The following is a 19,032-nucleotide window of genomic DNA, read 5'->3' as shown; positions in this document are numbered from 1 at the left end:
TATGTCTTTCCCTCCAACTAGATTACAAGCTTCTGACAACTCAGGATTGAATTTTAATGTTTTGAATACCTCCCCATAGGCTTAGTAGAGTGTTATACACATAGTAGGTATTCAGAACATATTTATTATTAGATGAATGAATAAAATAACGCTTTCTGATGGAAACTTCCCAAATGTTCACTTCCTCTGGTATTAGTTGGTTCCCAGCTGGTTTTCAAAAATTTCCAATGTGATATGTCTGGCTACTTGCCCCTTTCCTTTCCTCTCCTTTCCCCTTTCTTCTCCTTTCCCCTCTCCCTGTCCCTATAAACTCTTCTTTTTTTGGACATCTTCCAACCAACATGGTATGTAGGTCCTGACAACCTTTTATTTATTCCTTCTAAAGCCATTTAGTCAGCCCCCTCCTGTTTCTAGATTTTATTCCTCCTTGCAAATTTCAATTAAAGTTCACTGGATCTTGCCAAGGGCTGAGAGGAGGATCTAGCTTTCCTCTCTCTCTGCCCAGACACCTGCACAGGCCTTTCTCAGTGGAGCTCACTACAGTGTGATTTACTTGGCAGCTTGGAACCCTCTACAGGCCATTATCTTTTATAAGTAAATAACTAAATGGGACTGAGAACAAGAGAGAGAAAAAGAGAGAATGTGAGCCAAGGAAGAAAATGCACACAAACACACAGATAGTCTGAAGATCTGAGTGGTGGTGCCAGCCCTAGTCCTTACTAGGCGTGTAATTTTGGGGAGATCTCTGAGTCTCAGATCTTCATTAGAAAAAATTAAGGTGATAGGGTGATTTCTGTGTTCCCTTCTGGCACTAACACTCAGTGATTCTCTAACCACTAACCAGAGAGGGCAGAAAGAGAAACAAATGAAGATCAGACCATTGTGAATTCAGGATGGGAACTCCATTGGTTGACCCACCTTTTGTGACTTTGTGTGCTATATTATTCTAACATCCATGTTGTAAGTTCTCTTACTCTTTAATCCTACTTGTTATTCTTTCCTCCCTAGTATTACTTCTGGAAACAGAATATCTATAAGAAGGGGGCTCCTCCAGGGTTCACTTTAGCTCTAATTACTTACGGTTGTTCAACAATTGCTTTTTTTCCTCTTTTTAAAAAAATTATGTTAAAATATACATAACATCCTTTTTTTTAAACCATATTAACCATTTTAAAATGTATAGTTCAGTGGTATTAAATACAATCACATGGTTGTGCAGCCATCACCACCATCCATCCCCATAACTCTTTTCATCTTGTAAATCTGAAACTCTATACCTATTAAACAGTAACTCCCCATACTCCCCTCCCCCCAGCCCCTGGAAACCACCATGATACTTTCTGTCTTAATGATTTTGACTACTCTAAGTACCTCATATAAATGGAATCATACAGTATATTTCTTTTTTGTGACGGGCTTATTTCACTTAGTATACTGTCCTCAAGTTTCATCCATGTTGAAGCATATTGCAGAATTTCCTTCCTTTTTTAAGACTGAATACTTTTCATTTTATAAACCACATTTTGTTTATCCATTCATTTGTTGATGGACTCTTGGATTGCTTCCATGTTTTAGCTATTGTGAATAATAGTATTGCTGTGAACATGGATATAGATGTACAAATATCTCTTTGAGACCCTGCTTTCAATTCTTTTGGGTATATACCCAGAAGTGGAATTGGGGGTCATATGGTAATTTTATTTTTAATTTTTTGAGGAGCCCCCATCATATTTTCTACAGTGGTTGTACCATGTTACATTCCCACCTACAGTGAACAAGGGTTCCAGTTTCTCCACATCCTCAGCAACACTTGTTGTTTCCTATATATTTTTTTAATATTAGCCATTCTGATGGGTGTGAGGTGGTATCTCACTGCAGTTTTGATTTGTATTTCCCTGATGATTAGTGATGTTGAGCATCTTTTCATGTGATTATTGGCCATTTGTCTGTCTTCTTTGGAGAAATGTCTATTCAAGTCCTTTGCCCATTGTTTTTTTTTTTTAAATGTTGAGTTTCTTTAGGAGTTTTTGTTTAAATTCCTCTACTTTTTTTTTTTAATTTATTTACTTTATTATTTATGGGTGTGTTGGGTCTTCGTTTCTGTGCGAGGGCTTTCTCTAGTTGCGGCAAGTGGGGGCCACTCCTCATCGCGGTGCGCGGGCCTCTCATTATCGCGGCCTCTCTTGTTGCGGAGCACAGGCTCCAGACGCGCAGGCTCAGTAATTGCGGCTCACGGGCCTAGTTGCTCTGCGGCATATGGGATCTTCCCACACAGGGGCTCGAACCCGTGTCCGCTGCATTGGCAGGCAGACTCTCAACCACTGCGCCACCAGGGAAGCCCCCCTTTGCCCATTTTTGAATCAGATTGTTTTTTCATTGCTGAGCTTTAGGAGTTCTCTAAATATTCTGGATATTAATCCCTTCTCAGATACATGATTTGCAAATATTTTCTCCTATGCTGTGGTTTGCTTTTTTACTCTGTGGGTAGTATCTCTTAATGTACAAAATTTAAAAATTTTCATAAAGTGCAATTTGTCTCTGTTTTCATTGGTTGACTGTACCTTTGGTGTCATATCCAAGAAATCATTGCTAAGTCCGGTGTTGTGAAGCTTTCATCCTGTGCTTTCTTCTAAGAATTGCATTGTTTTAGGTCTTACATTTAGGTCTTTGATCCATTTATCCATTTTGAGTTAATTATTGTATATGGTGTTAGGTAAGGGTCCAATTTCATTCCTTTGGATGTGGATGTTCAGTTTTCCCAAAACCGTTTGTTGATAAGACTGTCCTTTTCCCATTGAATGGATTTGGCACCCTTGTAAAAAATCATTTGACCGTATATGTGAGGGTTTATTTCTGGGCTTTCTATTCTATTCTTTTGGTCTATATGGTCTTTATTCCAATAGCACACTTTTTTGATTACTGTGGTTTTGTAGTAGGTCTTGAAATCAGGAAGTGTGAGTCCTCCAGGTTTGTTCTTCTTTTTCAATATTGTTTTGGCTATTTCTGGTCCCTTGAAGTTCCATGTGAATTTTCTGCAAAAAATTCTGCAGAAATGTCATTGGGATTTTTTTTTTTTTTTTGTCATTGGGATTTTAATAGGGATTGCACTGAATCTGTAGATTGGTTTGGGTAATATTGACATTTTAACAGTATTCATTCTTCCAATCCATGAACATGGGATGTGTTTCCATTTATTTATGTTTTCTTTAATTTCTTTTAGCAATGTTTTAACTACAAACCATTGTAGTCAAACATTGTACTAGTCTTTCACCTCCTTGGTTAAGCTAATTCTTAGGCATTTTATTCTTTTTGATGCTATTGTAAATGGAGTTGTTTTTGTAATTTCCTTTTCAGATTGTTCATTGTTTGTGTATGGAGATGTAACTGATTTTTGTTTGTTGACTTTGTATCTTGCTATTTTGCTGAATTTATTTATTCTAACAGCTTTATTGTGGCGTCTTTAGGATTTTCTATGTATAAGATCATATTAACAGCAAATAGAGATAATTTTACTGCTTCCATTCCAATTTGGATGCTTTCCTCCCATTTTTCTTGCCTAATTGCTTTAACTAGAGCTTCCAGCACTATGTTGACTAGAAGTGGTGGAAGTGGGTATTTTTTTTTCTTTATTCCTGATCTTAGAGGGAAAACTTTCAGTCTTTTACCATTGAGTATTATGTTTGCTGTGGGTTTTTCATATATGGCTTTTATTGTGTGGAGATGGTTTCCTTCTATTTCTATTTTATGTAGTTTTTAAAAATTAATTAATTTATTTTTGGCTGCTTTGGGTCTTTGTTGCTGTGTGCGGGCTTTCTCTAGTTGCAGCAAGTGGGGGCTACTCTTCATTGTGGTGCGTGGGCTTCTCATTGCAGTGGCTTCTCTTGTTGTGGAGCACAGGCTCTAGGTGCGCAGGCTTTAGTAGTTGTGGCACACGAACTCAGTAGTAGTGGCTCTCAGGCTCTAGAGTGCAGGCTCAGTAGTTGTGGCGCATGGGCTTAGTTGCTCCACGGCATGTGGGATCTTCCTGCACCAGGGCTCGAACCCATGTCCCCTGCATTGGCAGGCAGATTCTTAACCACTGTGCCACCAGGGAAGTCCCATGTAGTGTTTTTATCACGAAAAGGTGTTGAATTTTGTCAAATGTTTTTTCTGCATCAATTGAGATGATCATGTTTTTTTTCCTTTCATTTTGTTGATATGATGTATTATTACATTGATTAATTTTTATATATTGAACTACCCTTGCACACCGGGAATTAATCCCACTTTGTCATGGTGTATAATCCTTTTAATATGCTGCTGAATTGTGTTTGCTAGTATTTTGTTGAGGATTTTTACATCATTGTTCATAAGGGGTATTGATCTGTAGTTTTTTTTTCTTGTAGTGTTTTTGTCTCGCTTTTATATCAGAGTTACACGGGTCACAAAGAATGAGGTAGGAAGTGTTCTCTCCTTTTAATTTTTTTGGAAAAGTTTGAGAATGATTGGTATTAGTTTTTCTTTAAATGTTTGGTAGAATTCACTAGTGATGCCATCAGGTCTAGGGCTTTTCTTTGCTGGGAGATTTTTGATTACTGATTCAGTCTCCTTACTAGGTATAGGTCTATTCAGATGGTCTATTTCTTCATAACTTAGTCTTGGTAGGTTTTGTGTTTCAGGGATTTTTCCATTTCATCCAGGTTATCCAATTTTTTGGCATACAGTTGCTCATAGTACTCTCTTATAATCCTTTTTATTTCTGTAGAATTGGTACTAATGTGACCACTTCCTGATTTTAGTACAGTCTTTTCTCTCTTTTTTTTTTTAGTCAATCTAGCTAAAGATTTATCAATTTTATTGAAATTTTCAAAGTGTCAACTTTTTGTTTCATTGATTTTCTCTACTGTTTTTCTGTTCATGATCTCATTTATATCTACTCTAATCTTTATAATTTCTTTCCTTCTGCTATCTTTGGGTTTAGTTTTTTCTTCTTTTTTGTAGTTCCTTCAAGTTGTAAAGCTAAGTTTTGGTTTGCAACCTTTCTTGTTATTTATTTATTTATTTATTTATTTTTGGCTGCGGTGGGTCTTTGTCACTGTGCATGGGCTTTCTCTAGTTGCGTTGAGTGGGAGCTACTCTTCATTGTGTTGCGTGGGCTTCTCACTGCAGTGGCTTCTCTTGTTGCGGCGCATGGGCTGTAGGCGTGTGGGCTTCAGTAATTGTGGCAAGTGGGATCAGTAGTTGTGGCTCTTGGGCTCTAGAGCACAGGCTCAGTAGTTGTGGCACACGGGCTTAGTTGCTCCACAGCATGTGGGATCTTCCTGGACCAGGGATTGAACCTGTGTCCCCTGCATTGGCAGGTGGATTCTTAACCACTGCGCTACCAGGGAAATCCCTTGTTTTTTCTTTATTTTCTTTATTTATTTATCTTTATAGAGCAGGTTCTTATTAGTTATCTATTTTATACATATTAGTGTATATATGTCAATCCCAAACTCCCAATTCATCCCATCCCCCCACTTTCTCCCCTTGGTAAGTTTTGATATGTTGTGTTTTCATTTTCATTCAAGCCTAAGTATTTTCTATTTTCCCTTGTGATTTCTTCTTTGATCCATTGGTCTTTTAAAAGTGTGATGTTTAATTTCAAAATTTTGTGAATTTTCCAGTTTTCTTTATGTTATTGATTCCTAACTTCATCCTGTTTTGGTCAGAGAAGAAACTTTTTATGACATTTATATTTTTAAATCTATTGAGACTTAATTTGTGGCCTAATATATGGTTTATCCTGGAAAATATCTCATGTATACTTGAGAAGAATGTGTATGTTGCTGTTGTTGAGTAGAGTATTCTGTATATGTCTGTTAGATCTGGTTGGTTTATTGTGTTACTTAAATTCTCTGTTTTCCTTACTTTTGTTTGTTTGTTCAATCTATTATTGTGAGTGGGGTATTGAAATTGTCAGTTTTTGCTTCTCATATTTTGATGGTCTGTCATTAGGTGTATAACTGTTTATAATTGTTATATCTTCTTGCTGAATTGAACCTTTTTTTTTTTTAATTAATTAATTAATTTATTTATTTTTGGCTGTGTTGGGTGTTCGTTTCTGTGCGAGAGCTTTCTCTAGTTGTGGCAAGCGGGGGCCACTCTTCATCGCGGTGCGCGGGCCTCTCACTATCGTGGCCTCTCTTGTTGCGGAGCACAGGCTCCAGATGCGCAGGCTCAGCAGCTGTGGCTCACGGGCCCAGTTGCTCCGCGGCATGTGGGATCTTCCCAGACCAGGTCTCGAACCCGTGTCCCCTGCGTTGGCAGGCAGACTCTCAACCACTGCGCCACCAGGGAAGCCCTGAATTGAACCTTTTATTAACATATAATATCCTTTTTCTCTTGTAACCTTTTTGACATAAAGTCTATTTTGTCTGATATTAGTGTAGCTACTCTTGAACTCTTTTGGTTACTATTTGTATGGAGTACGGTTTTCCATCCTTTTACTTTAAACCTTTTGTGTCTTTGTGTCTATAGTGAGTCTTTTATAGACAATATATAGATGGATCATGTATTTTTTAAATCCATTCTGCCAATTTCTGCCATTTAATTGAAGAGTTTAATCCATTTGCCTTTAAAGTAATTACTGATAAGGAAGAGCCTACTTTTGCCATTTAGCTATTTGTTTTTTATGTGTTGTATGTGCTTTTCATTCCTTGATTTTTCCACATACCTCATATTGTGGAGGAAATGAAAGTATCATGGTTTTAATACATAAAAGTACTTTTGGAATGTATACACATTATATGATTCAGTACCAAGGTGAGAGAGACTAGTTATCAAATGTTAAGTAGTCTTTAAGGGAAGTGGAACGTTCTTGAAAAAGATGAAGTTATTTAAGAGTTCATTTTAAAACAACAATTTATTAGACACTTAATATTTACAAAATACAGTGCTTGGCTCTGTAGGGATATAAAATAAAATAATAATGGCAGCCTCCATTTGTTTACCAAAGACAAGCACAGCGTTAAGCCATTTAAAATGTGAGTTTATTTGATCCTTAAAATTATCTTTTGGCGTTAAGTAGTGTTATTATTCTCTTGTTCCCTCACTACATCAACCAGTCTTCTTGGCTCTACACTTCCAAAATATATCCCATTTCAGTCTACTTCTTGGCATCTTTACTGCTACTACTGTAGTCCAAGCTCAATAATTTCTCATGTGACCTGCTGATCTCCCTACTTGCATTCTTATCTCCTTGCTATGATTCTCTCGCCACATAGCAGTCATCATGAACTCCCAGTAAGTTTCTATAAGGTTATGTCATTCTTCTGCTTAAAACCCTTCAATGACTTTCTGGTACATGTAGAATAAAGTCCAAACTCTTTACCATGATCTACAGGGTCTTATACAGTCTGTTCCTTGCTATCAATCTTAATTTAAATGAGACAGACTTTTTAAATAGGGAATCAAACAGAGTCAAAAGATTTATTACTTTAATGATTTCCTTTAATGATAAAGGAAAAAAAAAAGGAAATTCCAAAGGTCTTGTTCTTACTTAAAAAAGAACTCCCCAAGTACTATACTTTTCAGAAAACAGATAACAATTCAAATATTATTACAAGGGCAATGAATTATTAAATGAAACAATCAGAAATGGAGAATTTTAGAACTTATAGGTTACATTCACAGGACAAGGGAACAATGAACTGATTTCTTATGTTTTCATGAGTGATACTTTTATAATAACAGAAAACAGATGATACTATATATTTTCAAAGTGTCACAGTAGAAGAGTAAGTTGGATATATATATTTTAAAATTTATTTATTTAATTTATTTATTTTTAACTGTGTTGGGTCTTCGTTGCTGCACGCGGGCTTTCTCTAGTTGCGGCGAGCGGGGGCTACTCTTCATTGCGGTGCGCGGGCTTCTCATTGTGCTGGCTTCTCGTTGGGGGGCATGGACTCTAGGCGCGCAGGCTTCGGTAGATGTGGCTTGCGGGCTCTAGAGCACAGGCTCAGTAGTTGTGGCACACGGGTTTAGTTGCTCCGTGGCATGTGGGATCTTCCCGGACCAGGGCTCGAAGCCATGTCCCCTGCATTGGCAGGTGGATTCTTAACCACTGAGCCACCAGGGAAACCCTAAGTTGGATATTTTTGTGAGTGTTCTCAATATAACACCTTGTTAAATATAGTAATTACAAAAATAACAACAGTGATAAGTAACTTAGGTTATGTGCTGGGCACTATTCTAACTTCTTTATATTTATTAACTCTTAATCCTTGCAACAACTCATGAGGTAGGTATTTTTTTTTTTAATGTGTTTAAAATTTTTTTTATCATTTTACAGAGGATAAACTGAGGTAGCACAGGGAACTCTACTTCATCACGCTGTACAGTAGAACTAACAAAACATTGTGAAACAACTATACCCCAATTTAAAAAAAATAAATAAAAGAAAGTTTAACTATATAGATTTTGTAATAGTTTAGAGCCTTCTTGTGGCTGTAAGGTAAGAGAGAACACTTTTCTTTATTGACTTTTTGAGACTTCCTTCTCAAGTAGTTTTGAGGGACCATAGCTTCAAGGCTAAGCACTGGAATTCCATTAGAACTGAGAGAGAAGAATCAGATAACTCAGACCTGAGAATCGTAAAACTGTTGGTACAGAAAAGGGCAGAATAGAATTGTAACAAATACTTGTTGAGTGAGTGAATGGAATCTCATTTAACAGATAAAGAAATTGAGGCTTAGGGAATTTTAAGTGCCTTGTTCAAGTTCTCAGAGCTATTAAGTGTAGGAGTTTGGATTTTGAATCCAGAGCTGCAATTTTAACAACTGCCTAGCTTGCAACATGAGAGTGGTATGCTCACAGTTAACCATAACACAAGGAGAGAGGGATGTATTACATATACAGGGTAGGTAGTGATGGTAGGGAATGGTTCCTTAATTTGGGCAGAGGTTCTTTGCTTTTATGCTTCAAATTGTGGCTGTTTCACTGTTCCCCAGAGTCTGGGAATGGTTAAAGGGAAATTTTGTCATTGTTTAACTGCTGATGAAAGATGTGAAAGAGAGGTTGAAGTAATTATTAGATAGTTGAGATTTTGGAAATGAATCTCAAATATCCATTTTGTTTCTTTTCTATATAACAGGGGACATTTGAGGCTCTACTGCAGATGTTAAATAAATACAGGTGTGTTTTAAAAGATGTGGTGGCATTCAGTACCCTTAGCGATTTTGCCAAACTTCCCTTTTTGTCCATTTCTTCCATTGTTACCCTTCTTCAGATGATCTGGTTCATTCACTGCCCTTCTAATAGAGCTTTCATTTTCCCTTCCCAGAGCTCTTGCTTAATGGAGACTATAATCTCTCTTGTGATAAATCTGGAATATTCACAAACTCACCATCTTGGAGCTGGAAGGGACTTTGAAGAAATTGTGATCCAGAAAGCTGAAGAGACTTGTCCATCCAGGGTTACACAACAGTTAATGGCAAGGCTAGTCAAGAACCCAGTTCTCCTGAACTTGCAGTCACAGGCTCTGTGCACAGCTCCACTCTGCCTCACTTCTGGGTTGCTAGGAGCAGTCTCTAAAGAATATGCTGAGAGGGCCTCTGGGTCTCCTCTGACATCAACTTCAAAATATGTGCCAGTGTGATTTTCATATACAGAGTATGGGATTTTTCAAGAAAGTCACGTCTGTTTTATTTACTCAGTGTAGTCCCTGACAGCAGTATGCAAATATAGAATTTATTTAGTCTGCCTCCTCTGGTGACTTGCCAGTCGCTGAGCGGGAGGAACACATTTCATGTTTCCCATGGGTTTTGTTTGTCATAGCCTGATTTCCCATAATGAAAAGAGCCCTGGGTAGCCCCATATGGGATGAAGCTGGAGATTATTAAATGCTTCTGTCTTATGTACATTGTGCATTCATATTTACTTATGAAGTTCCTCTATGTATTAAATTTAGAACTTGCCAAAATCTACCACTCAAAAATTGGTTTCTTGGGTATTCTGATGAACCACAGTGTTTGACAAAGGAAAGTTTGCCTTCTAGTTACAGTGTAAGCAATTGGAACCTGGGTTTTATTTGCAATTTAGGAATCTTTCTTAGCGAAGTGTACTCCCTTGGGTAAAGAATAAAAGCCTTGATTCTTATTGAGAATTATGAATATTTTTACCTCTGTTTTTCCAGTACCAGTATATTCTTTTTCAGAATGGATGTTCTTGGTCCAAAAGTCCAGCATCATCCTACCTTTCTGTAAGTTGCTTGCAGCATTTCTCTAAGAGAGCTCATTTACGTGCTATCGCTTTCTGTGGTAGAGAACAATGCAACCTTTTCATGAAAAGAAACCATTTCTTCCTCATTTCTAATTGGTTCTGTCATTTATCAAAAAGAACAACAATTGCAACTCTGTTGTTCTGAAATGAGACTCTTTTCTGATGATAAACGAAGATCCAGGGAATTTATATGAGTTCAGTGACCAGGAGAGAAATAATGGTTTTTATAAATTGTGATTTTGATGACTTAATCAGTTATCTTTGGTATTTTGAAGTCTGGAATCTAAACAGGCATTTCTTTTCTTTCTTTCTTTTTTTTTTAAAAAGGGAAATAAGTGCCTAGAACATAGTCTCTTTTAAACATTACACTATTACTCTCTTCCCCTTTTGCAGAATACCTACTTGGTACTTCAGTAAAGGAATTATCTGAACCTTTCATATATTGAACACTACTGTGTGAGAGCCACTTTTACATACTTTAACTCATTTAATCTCCTCAACAACTTTATGAAGTGGTTATTTTTGTACTGATTTTTACTGATGAAGAAATAGATGGTTAGAAAGCCCAAGTAATTTGCCTAAGTTCACATAATGTGATAGAACTGGGGTTTAAACCCAGATTTGTTGATTTCTGTGGCGGTGAATGCTAATTGCCTATTTGGTATTCATCCTCTCCTCTTTTGTATAAACAGAACCCCAACTTTATATGAAGCGGCAAAAGACTGTATTTTTCAGCCTCCTTTTCAGCTAGGAGTGGCCATGAGACATAAGTGGAAATTGTTGGATGGGACTTCCAGGAATGACTCAGCTGACAGTTGTCTTTTCGCTCTTCTCATCTTTCCTGTCTAGAAATTAGATGTGATGGCTGAAATTCTAGTATGAACATGAGGGAACCTTGAAAATGGAAGCTACTTGTCAGTGCTAAGAAGTGGAAAAACAGAGGAGTCTGAGACCCTGATGACAATGTGGTGCTACCATAACAGCTCTGGACTGCCTACCTTCATGCTATGTTAATGAGAGAGAGAGAGGGAAAGAAACCCATTTGTCAGATCTGTGTAACAAGCAGCTGAATGTAGTTTCCTAATTAAGACAGACTTCAAGAACCATTCTACATTTAGTACACTAGACCAGTATGGCTGGTCTGCCTGCCATTTTTTGAATAGCTGAGTGACTAACTTTTTAAGTTCAGTACAGTCCAGTGTCTTACTATTCAAAGTGTAGTGGGTGGACTAGAGCATTGGCATCACCTGGGAGTTTGTAAGAACTGCAGCATCTCAGGCATGGACCTATTGAATCAGAGTCTGTAGTTTAAGAAGATCCCCATTTGTATGCCTATTAAAGTTTGAGAAACACTGGTTGCCTTATGGTCACAAGAAGTTCTTAACGGAAAGTGAATTTGTAAAGTATATTTACAGATATGCCTTGATTTATGCAACAGATGTATTTATGGTAAACAGTAGGGCAATCAAAGTTTTGTAAATTAAATCATGTTAAATACACCAGGACAGAGGGGCAATTCCTTTAAAATTTTTTGGGCTTGATATACTACTATGTGACAATTACTTGCATTAGTTCTTAAAACAATCCAGTGAATATGGGTATCATCATCATCATCATCATCACTACCATTACCGTTTACAAGTGAAGAAACTAGAGATTTGAAAGTTTAAGTAACTTGCACACTCTCCAACAACTAGTTTATGGCAAAACTGGGGCTTGGATTAAAATCTGTCAGATTCCAGAAGCTGTATTCTTAAGCATTTAAAGTGATCTCATGGTGTAGTCCTTCGTAAGATCTCTCTCTTTTTAAATGAAATGCCCTTTGATCTTTTTCCTTACAGATTTTGATACACTGAAGCAAGTTATGTAATAAATATAAGAATATAATAATGCCATTATTTATTAAACATCAGTTATTATGGCATTAACAGCATTATTTCTGCCAGAACCCTTTAATTGAACTTATATACAGTAATAATGATAATACTCAAAATAAAATCTGCATTTTGGAAGTTCCTAATTATCCTTCTTTGACCTTATAATTTAAATTTTATTTCTTTAAAAAAAAAATATATTTATTTATTTATTGGCTGCATTGGGTCTTAGTTGTGGCACGTGGGATCTTTCATTGTGGCACATGGGCTCTTCTTTGTGGTGCATGGGCTTGTCTCTAGTTGTGGTGCTTGAGCTCCAGAGCACGCAGCCTCAGTAGTTGTGGTGTGCGGGCTCTTTAGTTGTGGCGCATGGGCTTAGTTGCCCCGTGGCATGTGGTATCTTAGTTCCCTGACCAGGGATTGAACCTGTGTCCCCTGCATTGGAAGGTGGATTCTTAACCACTGGACCACCAGGGAAGTCCCTAAGTTTTATTTCTTAAACGATTATTTTTTCTGATTATGTAAGTAATATGTGTTTATTATAGGATGTTTTGGAAATATAGAAAATAAAAAGAATAACATAAAAATCCCTTGTAAACCCAGAAATAGCCACGTCTACCTTTCACAGTTTTTTATTCTGATATATGTATTGTTTTACACATATTCATTGTCAAAGTATTGTGAAGAGTCTTGCTGTTCCTAGTTTATTAAGTTCGGAGTTTTATATATCAGTTTTTCTTAAAGTGTGATGCACACATATTAAATTGTATTATATGATAGACTTCTTGATGATTCATCCTCTTCTTAGGAATTTGAGAATTTATATTTCATTGTATTGTGCATATGGCATTTACACTATTAAGAGTTAGCTAATTGTTCCAAAAACTACCAGGATTCCCAAGTGGTATTTCTATTATTAAATGTCTTAGAACATGGCGAATGGGGGTGGTATCTAAAGTACCCTCAGAAGTGGAAGGGCTTGTAGGGACTCTCACCTAGTGGGGAACCAACCCCCTTCCATTATCCTGTCTTTTCATGGTTTCATCCAGTGAGACTGAGCTCACTACCTCAGAAGGCATCCATTTCATTTTTGATGAACAACTTTGCTCAGTAGAGTTTCTTTAAACTGGGCCCAAACCTTACTCTCCTTTGTTTTATACCCGATGGTCCTAGCTCTGCTCTCCACAACAAAAAGAAGTACTTCAGCTTCTCTCTGATTTTTCTCAAAGTGGGGTGCAAGCATCTCAGGAGAATGAGATGATCTACCTTTTTATTTATGTTTTTGTATGCTTTTAATGTACATTCTTTGGTACAGGAATATATGTATATAATTCATAAATTAATAATGTATATTGATCTGTTAAAATATGGTCAGAAAGTTTAGAGACCACTCTTCTATCCTTCCAATCTCAGAAGTCTCTCTTTTATAGTCCTTTTTCCAGTTAAGTCTCCTGGGGCCTTTCTTCAACTACCTTCCTAAGATGCTGATTTTAGACTTCTACCACCTGGTTTCTCTCCCCAGAAGGTCTATAGCTTATCAGTATCCTCCAGATGTGGCCTACTCTGGTAGAACAACATTTTGTGAGGATAGACTCTAATATTACATTGTTCATTACATGAATTATTTAACTATCCTTTTATTGCTAGACATTTATGTTCTTTCCAACTTATGAATAATACTCTGTGCTCATATTTGTACTTGAATTCTTATGTATCATTCTGATTATTTCCTTAGGATAGCTTCCTAATTGGAATCATTCTATTAATAAATAACTATTTTAGGCATTTGATGTATATTGTCAAATTGCTCCCCAGGAAGATTAAATCACTTTATTCTTTCACTAGAAATATATGAGAGTGTCCAGTTATTATAGTCTTGGCAAAAATTAGTTATTTCCTTGGCATTAATATTTTATTTTACTATTTTCTAATTAAATGGACAAAATGAAATTCATTGTTGTTTTATTTTTAACTTCTTTGATTCTTAGTGTTCTAATTGTTTCTGTAATGAATTTATATTGCACCAAGTTCTGTCTCTTCTGTACGTCATTCTAAAAAAATTTAAAGTATTTATTGCATTAGACAGTTTTTTCCCAAAATTGAACATTTTAAGTTATGAGATTGTTATAGCTAACTTGCTGTAATGTTCATGGCAGCTAAGTGATACAATTAGAAAAATACTTTCAAACACCATTTTCCAGAAGTCTATTTACATAGCATGAGTTTCTTTCCAGAAAGCAGTTAAGATCCCATTTGTTAAGATGTCAACCTTACCTTGAAGGTGGTATGCGTGCGTGTGTGTGTGTGTGTGTGTGTGTGCATCTGAATATCAGCTATGTGTTTGTGTGTTTTAATATATGCAACACATACACATTTAATATGGCTTTTAATAAAAGCCATGGCAGAATACTGATGGCTTTTTTTAATTACAGAAATTATCACGAAACTGGAACACTTGTTTTTTTTCTTTTTTATAATACTTTTCAAAAATTGCTTAATTTTTAAAGTTTGACAACATTAAACATGTTTGCCATAGGACAATTGCAAATCACTATGTGATATAAAACATTTTTATATTCATAACCCATGTTTCTTTTCTATCCCATTGTGACTTTTAAATTAATTTTATTGACGTATAGTTGATTTACAATATTATATTAGTTTCAGGTGTACAACATAGTGATTCAAAATTTTTATAGATTATACTCCATATAAATTATTATAAAGTATTGGCTGTATTCTCTGTTCTGAAAATTATTTGTTCTGAACATTATTCACTATTTGCTAAATACCTTTTTTCCTTGATTTAATTTTTGGGCTAACAACAAATAAGTGAAAGAGTATTATTAATTAAGGCATCTCATAGAAGTAGATTTTGTCTCTGTAGGAATAAGGAAGAAGAAGCCTAATATTTGCAGGTTTGAATCAGTTTACCCATGATTTTAAAGTGCAGATTATCTGAAGAGAAGTGCAGGAACATTTTACTGCTGTAAAGTCGGGGTTTACTTTCTCCCAGGATCCTACCTAGCAAAATTGTTTTTCCCTTTGTCACAATACCACCTTCTTCTTCTTTTTTTAAAAAAATTATTCGAGTTGCTGTGTAAGCTTTGGGTACGTGTATGTTGTGTGTGTGTGTGTGTGTGTGTGTGTGTGTACTTTAAATGCCATAAAATGATAGAGATGATTGTTTTTATGCTATTTCTCCTCCCACCTCTTGGGGGATATCTTGGTTTGAATGGGGGATAAATTAACTTCCAGCAGTTTCCCAACATGTTTGCTTTAAATATTTTCCCTGTAATTAGATAAAAACTTACCAGATGATAGTCACTATCCATTTCTCCCTCTTTGTCTTAGTCTTTCAGAACTGACTTGGTGACTTGAAGGTTATGATTCTGGGTAATATAGCACCATAATTTAATATTTCTATTCCTAGCACATAATCTTACAATCATTGTAAATGGTTGTAGTCGTCAGTTTTGGCAGGTGTTAGTACATATATCACTGTCACTGGTTTAATAACCCCTGTAGAGAATAGAACTCAATATTGTTTCTTTTCTTCCTTTACTAACAGCAGTTACCCTATTTGCCAGTTACGGAATTTTTAAGACTCTAAATACAGATCAAAAACCCCCACAGATTTAAAAAAAACTCTGGAATGCATAAATGAGCATTATAAATATAATTTGGATGAAGCTATAAATGCTCAGGTGAGAGTACAGGGGAACAGAAGGAGCTAACAGGTTAACACATACATATGTTAAAAGAATTAGTGTGTAGTGAAAAAACCTGGACTGGAAGCAAAATTCCTTTCAAAGGTATGACTAGAAATTGTGCTACACAAGTGCCCAATTATGAAATTTTAACACTTTTTTGGGGTTTTGTATGCCAATGAAATAAAGGCATTTAGTGATACATAGACTAGTTCTTGGTTTGTAGGTAAATAGGCATTACTATGAAGCACTGAGCATGGTGTCTGGGTCATTGTAGGTGTTAGTAAATGGACCTTTTATGATTATTGTTCTAAGTAGTAATATTGTTACATATATGTGATAAAATAGTTCAAAAATTAGTTTTATTCATTTTCAACAAATATTTATTAGACATTTATTGTAAGCAAAGTACTACATGTGATAATAAGATGAATAAGATACTTTATTTTGGACATACAAGCTACTGTTACTAAAAATTACTTAATAAAACAAATTTTTAGTGTCTTTTTTTGCTGTTTTTTTTTAATATCTGTGTTCATGATACCATGAACTAGTGTTCAGTCATTAACATTATGCACATAGACACACACCTTCCATCCTATAACAATCTATTCCCTTCACTTCCAGTAAAAGGGTTCTCTTATAATCTCATGTCCTGAGAGATATTCTGGTCTGATGGAGCCTACTTGGGCTGGTACCTGGGATGAGGTTGGTTGTTCTAGGGGCAACACTACAGTCATTTCTCTGGGGGAGAGAGGATGAACACCCAGGAAGGATGCTGCTCAGCTGGAAAAAGGCAGTATTTTTTTTTTAACATCTTTATTGCAGTATAATTGTTTTATAATGGTGTGTTAGTTTCTGCTGTATAACAAAGTGAATCAGCTATACATAAACATATATCCCCATATCTCCTCCCTCTTGCGTCTCCCTCCCACCCTCCCTATCCCTCCCCTCTAGGTGGACACAAAGCACCAAGCTGATCTCCCTGTGCTATGTGGCTGCTTCCCACTAGCTATCTATTTTACATTTGGTAGTGTATATATGTCCATGCCACTCTCTCACTTCGTCCCAGCTTACCCTTCTCCTTCCCCGTGTCCTCAAGTCCATTCTCTACATCTGCGTCTTTATTCCTGTCCTGCCCCTAGGTTCTTCAGAACCATTTTTTTTTTTGAAAAAGGCAGTATTCAAAGTGAATGGGCTTTACGTATCCCTGGGATGGACCCTAGGAGCAAGAGGTGGGAGATGAGGATGGGGAAGATGGAGAGGAGGGGTCATTAAGATGGGTCAGGATTAAATAAAAAAGGAAGAAAGGAAGGAAGAGGGCTGTCCCTGGGATCCTTTCTGGCGCAGAAAACCTAAGCAGGTAATTATTAGTAGGGTGACCATAATACATTACAGTTTGTCCGGAGGAGTCCAGTTTATACCTTGGTCCTTGTGTACTTATTAATAGCATTCCCTTAGCTCTAAGTGTCCCAAGTTGGGTGATAAACTATATGGTCATCCTGACTTTAGGATGCTAAGGTGTAGGTGTCAAGAAATTTCTCATGGCTCATGCCATCTACAGGACCACCTACAGAGAGAACAGAGACATACTGGGGGATATAATAACAAAAAGTTAACTGCAGTCAATAAGGTAAACTTTAAACATTTAACTTCAACTTGTCCTCATCTCAATAGGAAAAATTAATTGAATTCAAAAGTGCTCCAATTCTTCAAGAACCATAATACTGGATTTTGGAGGAACTGAATTCTAGATCTAACTCAGTCAGTAACTTGCTATATGACTTTTCCTCTTTGGCCCTGCAAAAGCCTATGTTTCCACATCTATAAAATGAAGGAGTGAATTAAAGAATTTCTTAGGTCCCTTGCATTTCTGATATTAAATGATTATTTTTTCATGAAAAGTGAACTGGAAAATAGTCCCCTTGCAGAATTTTGTTCTAGTTAAAAAAGTTATATCCATGTAAGTGATATCACTAAGTCAGCTGTTGGTGAAGTATATTCCCCAGCTGAGTGTTGTGTGGTTTGACTTTATACTATATGAAGACTTGCTTCAGTTTGCTTTGTGGAAATTGAGGAAAAAAATTGTTTTTCAGACAGTGCCATCCTTGCTAGAGAATTTCATTACCTGCATTTAGCCTCCTAAGAAGTGATCTCAGACAGAAGGGAAGCTCTGAAAACATCTGGCTGCTCCCAGAGATGTTATCTCTTGCCAAGGCAGTTCTGATGAAGGAGGTGAAAGCCCCCTTTCTGTTTCCATGTCCATTGATTGATAGATTTCAGCTCAGGAGCTCCAAGCTTCATTTCTGTTCCTGTCTCCTTGAACTTCTTGCCTCATACTGTTAAAAGGCATTTAGCTATACTTTATACAAACGGTGTCAGAGAAGTTATATGACCCCAGATTGGTTAATGATCTGTTTGCCTTTATTTTCTATAAGGGCTTGCTTCAGACTGGATCTTAGAAGTCATGTCCCTGGCATCAGATATAGTGCACATATCCTCACTGGCCAGAGCATCATGGCTTCCTTTTTGTCCCTGCCATTAATGGTTACTCCCTCTCTCTGTAGCATTCATTTTTTAGAGGGTCAGTTACTGGATCATTTATCTGACACTCCATCCATCCATCTATCCATCCACTGGCTATCCGTTCATTTGCCCATTTTATATGTGCCCTGCCTAAAGATCTGTGTCAAGTAACTCCAGGAGAGAAAACTTACGTCCTTTGTTTCTCTTGGAAACTATTGGACCTGATTCTCCCAGGTTTTAGTGCCTAGATTTGAACCCTATTTTCTTGGATTCTGTTTTCTTTGTCTATAATTTGTTAAGCATTTACCTTTAACCTGCTTTATGGTCATTAGATATTTTTTAAATTTTATTTTATTATTATTATTTGGCTGCGTTGGGTCATCGTTGCTGCGCGCGGGCTTTCTCTAGTTGTGTTGAGCGGGGGCTACTCTTCGTTGCCATGCACAGGCTTCTCATTGCAGTGGCTTCTCTTGTTGTGGAGCACGGGCTCTAGGCATGTGGACTTCAGTAGTTGCAGCACACGGGCTCAGTAGTTGCGGCACGTGGGCTCTGGAGCACGCGGCTTCAGTAGTTGTGGCATGCAGGCTCAGTAGTTGTAGCTCACGGGCTTAGTTGCTCTGCGGCATGTGGGATCTTCTTGGACCAGGGGTTGAACCCATGTCCCCTGCATTGGCAGGAGG

General features: G+C 36.8%; 1 long non-coding RNA gene across 1 annotated transcript; it reads right to left on the bottom strand.

Annotated features, from left to right (window-relative positions):
* Positions 1-1,909: 1,909 nt before the first annotated feature.
* Positions 1,910-18,398, bottom strand: LOC309636105. The gene is made up of 2 exons (XR_014249237.1): positions 6,334-18,398; positions 1,910-6,021 (listed from the first exon to the last, which is right to left on the bottom strand). It is a non-coding gene; the product is annotated as an uncharacterized lncRNA (long non-coding RNA).
* Positions 18,399-19,032: the final 634 nt, after the last annotated feature.

This window comes from Balaenoptera borealis (genome assembly GCF_965194805.1).
Source record: "Balaenoptera borealis genome assembly, chromosome: 10".
NCBI classification, from domain to species: domain Eukaryota; kingdom Metazoa; phylum Chordata; class Mammalia; order Artiodactyla; family Balaenopteridae; genus Balaenoptera; species Balaenoptera borealis.
The sequence above is the reverse complement of the archived record's forward strand: the minus strand, read 5'-3'. Positions and strand labels throughout refer to the sequence as shown.